Below are 12,593 nucleotides of genomic sequence, written 5' to 3'. Positions count from 1 at the left end.
TTTAGGATAGCATCAGTTTGTAATGAGGAAAATGTATGTCTTCTTCTTTATTTTATCTGCCACCGAACGTTGTCATACCTCTGTAAAAGCACTTTCATCCTAGCTAGTAATTTATGTTTTATACATCTGTCTCTTTCATTAGATGGAGAGCTTGGACAGAAACGTATCTTTTTTTCTCCATTTCCATTAACTAGTATCATGCCTGGCACAGAATAGGGAAGTATTCTAAATATTAACCATTTGGGATCACAAGTCAGCAGGTTTGGTCTTAATACAGGCATTGACACTCGCTCACTATAGGACCTCTGAGCCTCAGTTTTACCATCCACAAAATGGAAATGATAATGGAACCAACTTCACTAACTGCTCTAGGCTTGTACCCATGAAAGGCTGGAAGAATGGCTGACTCATCCCTAGCTCAGGAGACAGGGAAGGGAAGCAGAGATGTGCAGAACACAGAAAATCAAAACAGAACAAAAGTTGCTGGCAGAGGGATAGAAGATAAACCACCATATTATGGGATGAGTATATCCTTTTGACCAAAAGACAGTTAACCGTGTTTGGGTCACTAGATCAGGAGGCCCAGCTGTCGCTGGGCAGATCACTGGAGGGAAGGGAAGCAAAGGCCACGAAAAGCACACAGAGGGTGAGGGGGCAGGTGCTTGGCAAGGCTCTGTTTCAGGAGACTGAAATCTGAAAACTGTCATAGGCCTCCTTTTCACACCTAAAGCTCCTGCTGGATATGGGACCTGAGAAAGTCACCACCACGACCCACTGTCAGAAAGCAGAGGAAGATGGTGGTGTATCTGAAAAGCAAGAAGACAAATGAGGTGTCCACATGAAATATTTGGGGGTCTTAAAAGATTGGGAGCTGGGAAAAGAGACAAAAAAGGGGCCTAAAACCTCCCCATGCATACTCTGACGAAAAACTGGTGTGGGAATCAGAAACTGCTAGAACATGGATGCCAACAGTTTCCCTTTGGCCACTGATTCTCACTGACGGGGCTTTAGCCTCACCGAGCACACTGCTGCTATTTTGGCGATCTCTTCCCAAATTAAAGCTCCTCAGAGAGGCTCCACCTATCTTTTTTTGACATATAAAAAGCGGCACATAATTAATGAGTCTGAAGACAAGTGGACACCTGTGAAACCATCTATCTCAGAACAATGTATTCCACTTGGTTACTGCAGTTCAAACAGAAGAGTTTATCTACAGCTCGCGCGTTTCTTAAAGCCACTTTTCAAATCCTTTGGGTATCCACTTCTTCCTCGTGTTTATCTTAGGCAAGACAGCACAACTGACCTTGCTTCTGAGGGGAGTGAGCCAAGGACATGCAGAACCCAGGAGTTTTAAAGTGTCCAGTTTCAGATTTGCATACAAACCAGACCACAACCTCACGTGGCTTCTGGATTCCTCCAGTGGTCCATCCCAGAAGCATCCAGTGGGGGCTGATGAGGAAGAGTTGCCACTTTTCCTCCAGGCAGTTCCATCAGATTGAACGGCATAGCGATCTTAACATACTAACAAGTCGCAGTGAGTCAGCGAATGACGATCCAGTCTGACTGCCCTTTCTCTCTTACACGTACTCTCTTACACATACCTTTTGATCCCTTTGCCTGCCTACTGACACTTCTTCCGAAGAGTAAGAGGCAGAAACATTATAATCCACCTATTATTCTTTTCAGAGTACCTCTGGGCAAAATTTTAGGGTAGAGGATGTTAAAACAAGCAGCTATAATAGGACTTAAAAACATATATATAGTTGAACCTTGGAAGAACACAGGTTTAAACTGCATGGTCCACATACACATAGTTTTTTTTTTCCCCAATAGTAAATGCTATAATACTATACAACTTGCAGCTGGTTGAATCTGCGAATGCAGAAGTGCACATGGGGAGGAACAGCAGGTACGAAAGGCCAACTATAAATTATATGTGGATTTTTGACTATGGGGAGGGTTGGTGCTCCTAACTCCTGCTTTGTTCAAGGGTCAACTGCATTTGAAAGTTTAAGTTATCCATAACACCTTTGATCTCATTAAGTGGTTGAAGTTTTAACTTTAATGTAATGATTTTCGAAATCAAATAACATATGCTGTTGGTTTGTCTAAATATCCTTTTCTTCACAAAGGAACTATTTCAGTAATATCCTTGTATTATCTTTCAAGTTGTTATTTTGCAGTGGAGAAAAGGATAGTTATAAAGGTAGACATTTTACTATGAAATGGGTTTCGAATCACTCTGAGGTTTCATAAACAAATTGACTTGTTTCCCCAAATCCCAAGATTTTATTATACGCCTGTATCAGTTAGCTTTGCATTGGTAACATTCACCTGGTAATTCAGCTAAAGGGGCCTTCTATAGCTGAAGACATTCTCCAGAAGAAAGGCACCAAGGAACCGAGTACAGGAGTCAGAGCAGTGCTGGGATGAGAACTGATCTTCAGTAACACAGTCACCTCCTTAAGAAGCAGAGGAATACAGGCTGGCTCAGTTGTTAAGAGAAGCAATTTTGACTCAAGGACAAAAACATAGTGCCATGAATCATAGAGGCTGGTGACAGAAAAGAAGTTAGGTCCTCTCTTTCATCATCTCCCAGGATCCCTATATAAGAATCATGGACTAGTAGGATATTAGAGCCAGAAGGGGCCTTACAGATCATCCAGTGCAACCTCCTGCCTTTGTAAGTACTGGAAGTGAGGCCCAAAGAGAGGAAGTCATTTACTTAACTTGCAGCAGTGCCGCAAAAACAAGGCAGATTCTTTACTTGTTAAGTATTCCCAGAAACGGTCATTCATCTCTTAGAAATATACGTGTAGGTGTAAATAAAATTATATCCAAGGGGGTTTTTAATCTGACAAAACTATACATTACATAGCAGGGCAAACATGAACAATCACAGCCAAGTTGTTAATACATTCAATGAACTGCATAATACCTTATTTTAATACCTCTTGCTCTCCTGCCTGTTTAGAAAATGTGTATCTTGAAACAAACTTCATTTTATTTAGTCTCCTCATGCATGGACCAGTTATAATAAAATGGTTCAGGCATCATTTTGCATTAGGGTTCTGGAAGCTATACAGAGCGAGCTTGGATGGATTTTTACCATGTAACGTCACTGGGCAATATTTCTAATAGAAATGGGCCTCTGACACTCATTTCCAGGGGAGCAGTCTATCCCCACAGATCAGCTGCCAAGAGTCTGCCCTCCCACTGGTCAGCACACTTGTGCTTTATTTTCCCTCAGAAGCTACTGTGACCACAGGAGTACTTCACGTGGTCATGAGTTGAACAAAAAGACCTTTATGGCTGAATGACCTCAATGACCTCTGAAGTTCAACTCAACCCTGAGGGTCTAATAGCAGCAACAGACATCCTGGCATATTTCAACTTTCATTCTGAAGAAAGCATATCAGAGTAAAAAAAAAAATCTTACAGGTTCATTATCTTGTCATTACAACCAATAAAAAACCAGCTTCATTATCTGAAAGCTTTATTGGGGTGTCTACAGAAGTCTACACACATTTCTGACTATCTCCCTCAAATAAGCATCCTTGCCTATCAAACAAGTCAAAACTCTCTATGTAGGTGTCCCTGATCAAACAGGTTGCAAACTCCCTGACAGCTGTTTTGTCCCCTTACCTGAGCATAATGTAAATGGAGCAAAGCCCTGCCACACGGCACACCACTGTGTCACAGACAGGTCTGTGTGATTGCCACATTTTATGTCTTACATAGTAGTTACATGTAATCTGTCTCACATCATATAAGGGGCTGATCTGCGTTACAACGGATAGGTCTAGTTCTACAGGGCATTTCATTTCAGCTATAGTTTAATTTTCAACTTTACACCTGGGCCATTGTTATCTCTCCCAATGTTCATCCCAAAAGGTCAGGAACCACGTGAAATATGAAGTGCTTCTCTTACTTACCCATGTGGAAGCAGAAACCTAATAAATACCCTTAACAACAGAACTGACAAAGGATGATCATTTCTCATCTTCGTAAGAGAAATCAAGGATTTAACTACAGAAGAATTCAGAAGGAATAGTCAAAAAATATTGCTTCCCAGATTCACAAAGGACACGGTGTGACTGCCTATCCGGTGCTTCAGGCCATGTGGTTAAGATTATACATACAGAGTGCTTTGCCTCCTGGTTATTGAACTTCCAGGTGAGATCAGATTAGCAGAGAGAACGTTTTCTAGGTCAGGAGGGAATTTAATTTTTATCATCTGCTATGGAAGACCCCTGACCTAAAGAAGAAATTCCTAATTATGGTTAAAAAGATAATTCAAGCAAGGTCACTCTAGAACAGCTTCAGTTATTCCTTATTTTTTGAATAATTATTCCAGATTTAAATCCATTCCCTTGATGGCACTGGAGAAGCGAAACACGGGAAGGAAATTTTCTATAGGGGATAATATCAGGCATGAATCTCTTTGTAACAGAGAGACTCATCTTTTTAATAAAATAGAATTTTATAGGCACATAGCTAGTTGAGTGCCTACTATACACCAGGCAATGTGCTGGGAAATAGGATGTAATCTTCTTTGGCTCTACCCTGTGGCAGGCACTGTGATACATGTCACCCCAGTAAGCCCTGCAATGCAGGCATTCCAACTCCCACTTCACGCTATTTACACTTGTTGGAGGCAGTCTGCAGCATGGTCCCCAATGATCCCCACCTCTTGGTATCTGTGCCCTTATGTCACCCCCTCCCCTTCAGTGTGCACTGGACTTACTGACTTACTTCTAAGGGATGGACAGAATATAGCAAGAGTGATGGGATCACTTTCAAGATCAGATTAAAAAAAGAAAAAAACACAGTGGTTTCTATCTTGGTTACCCACTCTCTCTCTCATTTATTCTGAGAGAAAATATGTTGTAAGCTGTCCTATTGAGAGGACCATGTGTCACAGAATGATGTCTTTGGCCAACAATCTGCAAAGACTTAAGGTCTACCAACAACCACAGAAATGAGCTTAGACACAGATTCCTTCCAAGTTAAGCCTGAGACTGAAGCCCTGGCTGACACCTTGATCACAGCCTTTGAGGGATGCTGAGCCAGTCACCCAGCTACGCCACAGATGGATCTCTGAGCCACAGAAACTGTGCTGCATTATATTATCTGAAGGTGGTAAGTTTTAGAATACTTTGTCTTGCAGTCATAGATAACTAATATAACACTATTTCCTCCTCGCTAGTCACCATGATCTAAGAAGCAACCCTATGAAAGACGAGGAATCAAGAGCTGAGAATCAGGAGTCAAGTGATGGATTAGGTAATCACATGACTGCCAGCACTTCTCTTCCAGAGGCTGCCCTTCTTCCGAGAAGACATGACTAACCCATGAGGGTGTCTCTCACCACAAAGCTGCAGGAGGCGCTTGGCTAGCATAGGAGTACAGGTAAGAAGGCCCTGCAGACCAAGTCTTACGCATTGATTTCGTCTTGGCTAACACTACTACAGCTCCGTCCGCAAAGGGCCAGTGGCATCTGATCTTCTGTGTTCCATTTCCATCATAAATTAGTTAATACCTGAAGGACATCTACTTCATTTTCCTCTCCTGCCTCCTCCTTGGCCACACGCATTGAGGACCAAGAATGGCTCCTTGTAAAACTACCCGAAATACATTTGATCTTAGCCAAAAAGCCAAGAAGCTTTAAAATTTTTTAAAATTTAAAAACCTACCTGAAATAGATACTACTGCCCTGGTCCTCTTTGCAAGCAAATTTGGGTGGAATGTAACCAAACAGCACACATTTGGCATCAACTTAAATTTGAGCATCGCAGGAAGAAAAATGAAAAATATGTTTTGGCTGAGAGTTAGACAGAAAGGAGGATTTAATTAAAGGTCTGAAACATACACCACTGGAACCAATTAATAATCATCAAGGAATCAGAAAAACTAAAAATAGCCTGCAAAGTCAAAATTTTAGGTTGAAGAGAAGGAATCCCATCCACATTCTTCTGAACCAATAGACTGGTAGGAAGCATTTTTGAATATCCTTCTTCTTTAAAAAAAATTATATCCTTCTAACTAATATTTACCCATTATCAATGGCCTACTGCCCTCAAGACGCTTATGGAATCACTGGGAAATTATGACATCTAAACCATGATTATAAATGTGCAAAAAAATGCAAAAACATGTGCATCAAAACACAAGCTCTAGCCAGGGTTTGACTGCTTTGGAGTTCCCCAATCCCCATCTACCAGTCCATGTGGACATTTATATATAGTCTCTCTTCAACCAGAAAATAATTTAATTCTGTAAAAACCTGGCAGTCCATTGAAGTGGAGCAATTTGTAGGTGGGGGAACCTAAATCAAAGGGTAAAAAACAAATAAAATGAATAAGGACCACAGAGCAAATTAAGTAAGAGATTTTAAGCTCTGACACTATTTGACTTTCAAGTTTCTCTATCATAAAATCCATCACAAAATAGTGCCAGCAGCTTGTGAAAGCAAGAAATGAAAGTAGGTATGTCGAGGCAGGAAGAAACCTGCCCCTCCCTTCGACTGTTTTGCAAATTTGAGTCAAGTGCTCAAACGCAAAGGCTGGGGCGTGCCCAAAGAGGACTCAATCTTATCCTGGCCGTTTCAGCCCAAGTAGAAATCAATGCAGTCTGCCAACTGCTTGTTTTGTTTCCACTCAAGCAAAACAAGGGGCTTATCTCCCTCACAGATCAGCATATGAGATATGCCTCAGATACGTTTGCCTGTCAGACTCATAAACACAACAAGATACTCCGACAGCAACAGAAGAGGAGCCCTGCTTCGGTTCATGGATTACAGACTGCGACATCCATCAGCATAAAAACAAACAGCTCCAAACCACTGTCCTTGGAATATGGCCTAACAGTGTGGAGGGATGTGATAAAGGAAGATTAAAACTCTCGAGGTTTGCTAAGGTTCTCTTTCATAACAAGAAATAGCCAAATATAGACAAGAGGACTGATAGGCAAATGAGCAGCCTCTTTCTTGACTGAGATGGGGGACCTTGAAACATTTTTTCTATATTCCCAAGAACTGATACAGGCTGTCGGTTTTTAGGTCATGGTGTTCATGATGACTGCCAACTTTAGGACTAATTCAGCATAGCTCCGCCTGAGACTGACTCAGTCATTTGATAAATATAAACATCATAACACCACACATGTATATTTTAAACTCATTGAAAGCATATTATCACTTGAATAATTTTGATTACCCTTTGAAATATGTTGGATAAATACTATTTCTGTTTTGCAAATGAGAAGACAGTTCCAGAGAAGTTTAAAATGGATGTGCAAGATCACGTAGCTACTTAGTAGAAAAATGGAATACACCCATGTGTCTTCCGTCCCACTCTAATTTACTGATTTATTTAGTCATCAAGTATTTATTGCATACCAACTGTATGGAAGCTAACATGCCAGATAATGTGAGCAATGCAAGTAAGCCACTAAGTCTTACATTATATAACAAAACTTATATAGTGCTTACTGTACGCCAGGTACTTTTCTAATCACTTTACAGAGGTTAGCTCATTTCATCTTCCTAACAAGCCTCCTATGAAGTGGTTGCTGAGGCACTGAGAGGTTAAATAACTTGCCCAAAGCCACACAATAAGGAAGGCGCAGAGCTGGAATTTGAACATCGGCAGAGTAGCTGTAGAAATGCTCTCTTACCACTTTCTTACCTGACAATGACTGGTATTTGACAGGCCAAAGAGGTAAAGAGTGTCAACGGCAATTGTACAGATAGGAAGGAATGGAACGGAAACAGTCCTTCAGTATATCCTGGCTTAGCTTTTCAAGAAAGGTTGGTAATAGTTACAAGGGGAAGGGACTAAGAGTAAAAGGCTTCAGTTAATTCTATCTGTATTGCAAAGAGTTTTCCAGTTTCTTTAATGATCTAAGCCACCAGATACAGAGGTCTAGTAACCCCATCATATAGATTAACTAGGACTCCCATTTCAGCATTGATCTAATTCACACCCAACAGGAGGAAATGCTGATTTAACCTGCAATTTTCTTACACAATCCAATGCAATATCTGTAAGAAAAAAAATGCCAGTTTCTCTCTAAGATACACATCTGGAGCAGGTTCCTATGGGGAACAGTTAAAGGCATGTCAGTATCCTCTTTGCATCCTGAAATCTATCTGTAGAATTAATACTTGGAATCCCTGAAGTTATTTCTATAGTCCAGAGTATCTCCAGAAGAGGAGGGTGGAAATCTGTTGATTGTAGACAGCATGACTTTCAGCTTAGAAAACCACATATAGATAGGCTCATAGTGAGCTGTCAACACATACTGACCACACTGGAAAAACAGGGGAGGGAGGGGAGGCAGGGAGACAGCGTATAAGGAGCGATTGTTTTAGTCATACGGTCACTGAATAGTATCACCAGAAAGAACACTTCAACCCAGCAACAACAATACAAGTGCTTGGTAATCCTTGAGAGTAACAAAGCATTTGCATATGTTTTATCTCACTTGGTTCTCACAACCACCCTGTGAATTAAGCCTAATTATCAGCTAGGTCAGACTGGTTGACACATTCAAAGTTACAAGTGGTTTTATGTTAGTAGAGAGACTTTTTTCTATAGTTTCAAACCACAAGAATTCCATTCTCTCCATGATACCACAATACAGTATTACTTTTTTTAAATCTAGTGTAAACCACTCAATTTTTAGTTGGGCTTGGAGATGTATGACCTGCCCAGTGATTTAAAAAAAAAAAAAGAAAAGAAACAGAAACAACACCTGCAGTCAGTACCATCTATCCAGCAGCAAAAATCCAGAAAGTTTTGGAGAAGATCAGGACACCACTGATACCATGTAAACACGAGTGCAGACGCAAGCTGCCTAGTTACTTTCTCAAGACAGTCTTTGGGACTGGTTATCTATCCAGACCGGTTGATAGAAGTACACCTAGGTAGCTATGGTTTGGACGTTTACCAGCTTCATAAACATTCATAAAAGCCAGAGAAACATTTTCCCCCTACTATCCGGCATTGGGCCTAAGTGGTTGTTAAAAAAAAAAAAAATCAGGAAACATCAGCCACTCAAGAACGACACTAACCCATTTCCCCTACAGCAATTAGAGTGCATCTTGAATAAATGATAATCAAGGGCCCCGTCAAGATCTTCGGAAATCAGAAAGGAAATCATAAGGTAGTCAGTGCAGAATCCGTCTATGTATCTATCTATCCCTTCACAAACTCACCCATCCACTCATCCATCCACCCTTCCAAATTTGATTTCACTGCTAATTCATTGGTTGGGCCAACTGCTAACGACTGTACATGAAAAAAGAAGTGCCTTTCATTTCTTTGTCATTTTTAAAATGTTATTTCTCCCACTGAACTGGAAAAGTGTTGAACTGGAACAGTGTTGAAATTCAGTATTGAATAGCGCATCTGAGAAGCCACCAAAGAAAGTGATAGTTAGTTGACGGGGTTTTCAAGGACTGTATTTTTCAAAGGTTCTCAAGTCCTTTCAGTGAAGAATAAAGAAGCCATTGAGCCAGTGGATCAGCTTAGAATGTTAACAGGTAGAGAGAACTTAACACTAATTGTTCTAGGGCAAGAGGAATTCCTGTGTATAGCCCTAATACAATGTTGTTATGCCATTAAATTGAGTCCCACCCTATGTTCTTGCTCTGTCCCAGAGACTCTCCAAAATATCCAAGGAAGATACTGAAAATTGTTGTGATTTATTTTTTTCTGGACAGGACCTGAATTCTTCCACAATAAACGTATTTGTAGTAATAGCTATAATAATTGCTTCTTTTAGGACAATTTTTTAAAAATTGGATCAATTTTGCTATTGTTGCTATTTTTCATTTGAGGTTTGGCTAACTTATTTCCCTGTCAGAAAACAGAAAGACAAAAAAAAAAAAAAAAAAAAGGAGGAGAAAGGGAATTCAGGTATGGAATAACAGCAAGAAAAAAGCAAATTTTAAAATTCCAACTGTCTGATTACATGCAAATGTCTCTAAAAGGGAAAATAACAAAGAAACACCCAAGAGGAGAAAAATGTGGAAATAGGTTATTAAGGAAGCTCTGACCGCGGCTGGAGTACTATCCAAAGTTTTTGCAAAGATACTGAAGGATCTTTGATTACTCAAGGCTAGCGAACACCACAGAGCCATAATTTGTTTCTTTTTACACATGCAGCTGACAAAGAGGGGCTGGAGACAAGAGTGGTGACTTGATGGCGCAGTGCTGAGAGTGCTCCTGAATGTTCCATCTCCTTTTTGAGGAGTGGAGGGGAACACCACCCCTTCCTTTAGGAATACAATCTGAAGATCAATGTTTAGAATCACATAGAATTGTGTCTGTTTTACTATCACAAGTATTATGGAAACTAACAGTCAAATTACCAATTTACCTGATGTTATCCAGAACAAACGCAGGAGGTTTCTGTACAATGCAATGGCCAATTCTAATTTGTTGTGACAGTGATTTGCCAAATGAATAAAATGAAACACGTACAAAACACTACATCTAGCACAAAGGAAAATAGGCAGAGGTGGAAGGAAACATACAGAAAAAGGAAGCTGACTATCATACCCGCCTTGTCCTGAACAGCTTCCTTGTATGTTTTCATATTGCTTTCTCTTGCCATTTTGCTTTTCACCTATGACAGTTTCAAACACAGGCATAGGAGAGGTCCTGAGGTTACATGTCCTGGGCTCACTGCCTTAAATTATAAGACTGCTATAGATCCATCACGTTCTCCAGGCTGGAAGAAAAAATGCCCTCCCTGGTTGTATATGATAATAATTTTTTTAAATGAGCATAATGTGTCACAATTTAATCACCAGGGCCCAGATACTGATACCTAAATATCACTTACAGGGAAAGTTCCTGGAAGTTTCAGTGGCCAAAGAACAAACACTAAAAAGTAATAGGATCACAGCTTTATAGTTCATCAGAAAAGCAGTATCTTCTCTGACAATTCTTTATAAAATTGTAACTTTCCCGTCTCTATCCCTTTTCCCTGCTTTATTTCTCTTTGTAGAATTTAGCCCGAACTAACAAGTTATATAATTTACTTATCTATTTTGTTATCCCCTACTAACCTCCTCCCAAAAAGAAAATTCCACAAAGATGGGGAATTTTGCCCATTTTGTTCAGCTCAGCAAATAGTTACTGAATTGATGAATGACTGTCTTCACCACACAACTAAGTATGGGCTTACAGTGCTAAGCTAATTTGGGCCAAGGGAGAAGATACGGACAGAGAAGAGAGATGAAGATATAATTAAGTCAGTGATAGAAAAGACTTGGTCAGGCACACACACTGCTCATGGATTTCCGATCCTTGCCCTACATTTTCCTCCACTGTTTTCCTGATGCCATTTCTTCTCACAGACTTTCATTTTTAGCCTTCAGTCCCAGCAAAAGGAGTTCTGTGCCCTGGAGGGAAATTCAGTGTATGCTTCCATTCATCCTTCCCTTACCGGTGGGAGCCACATCACAGACAATTATGCCACATTAGAGTCCCTAGAATATAACACAGTAACCACCCCTCCTGCTATTATTAACTTGCTAATCTATCCATTTAAAGGCTTTGAGAACCTACATCCCATAAGGCTATTCCTCCTCTGTCTTCTTCGCTGCCCTTTCCCTGAAATCCCCCTTCACCTTGAATAGCGTAAGTGCGAATCCAGCTGAAAACAGGCAACATTGAATAATTCTTCATTGGAGTATGTTTATTTGGATTTACACTCACTGTGCATATGTATTCTGAATATAAACTACATATTTATTGGCATGCACTGTTCTTTCCTCTGTGTTGAGTCTCATTTTAAACGACCCAACAACTATAACACAAATAAAACAAACACACAAAATAAAACATCTGGTACCCCCAGGAAATTAAATGCTAAGTACTATGTTAATTCAACCAAGAATTAGAGACTTTAAATGTGAAGAAGTCAGGAAAATTTGTGTTTCCCACTGTCCCCAGAACAGCCAGGCTGCATTATGTATGTGTTATTAAGGCATAAATATAAGGTAGCAGACAAGGTCTGGAGACTTAGGTAGGCAACTTAGAAATCAGTGGTGTCTTTGACTCAGCATATGACCAGGACCAAATGTTATCAACATTGAGGGCCTCAGCCCTTTCTTTTCCTCCTCTTTTTTTTTACCCCCAGAAAGACACTACCTAAGTGTGGAAGTTATAAATCCTTTTGTCTAACAGGTTTACAGTTAAAGTATTTTTATGATCAAATCATGCCCTATGTTATTAAATGAAATGTGCATTCTAAAATAAGTGTGCCCTTCACAATGAAAAACCTGCCTTTGAGAGTAAAATGAAAGAACCAAGGACCGATGAGAAACTCCCACACTTCACTTCCAGGAATCTATAGATATCTTTCCAAGTCTTTGTTCTCCTTTGGGCTTTTTTTTAAGGAGAAGTAAGATGTCTAGAGAGGGTAAGGATTTCTCGAGGAACTGGATTGTATTTGAGGGGCTTCCGATCCTTCAATATGTTCACAGTCTGTTCTCCCACCATCATTTCTCTGTGCTTCAGCCCCACTTTGAACAGAGCTAAAATTACCATCTGTAGAAATATTTTTTGTCACTTCAT

General features: G+C 40.2%; 1 protein-coding gene across 14 annotated transcripts in view; it reads right to left on the bottom strand.

Annotated features, from left to right (window-relative positions):
* Nucleotides 1-12,593, bottom strand: part of NRXN3 (neurexin 3) — a 1,622,069-nt gene that overhangs the window by 682,131 nt on the left and 927,345 nt on the right. The gene's annotated exons all lie outside the window — the stretch shown is intronic.

The sequence above is a fragment of the Vicugna pacos genome, chromosome 6 (genome assembly GCF_048564905.1).
Source record: "Vicugna pacos chromosome 6, VicPac4, whole genome shotgun sequence".
Classification (NCBI taxonomy): domain Eukaryota; kingdom Metazoa; phylum Chordata; class Mammalia; order Artiodactyla; family Camelidae; genus Vicugna; species Vicugna pacos.
This window is presented reverse-complemented; position numbering and strand designations above follow the sequence as displayed.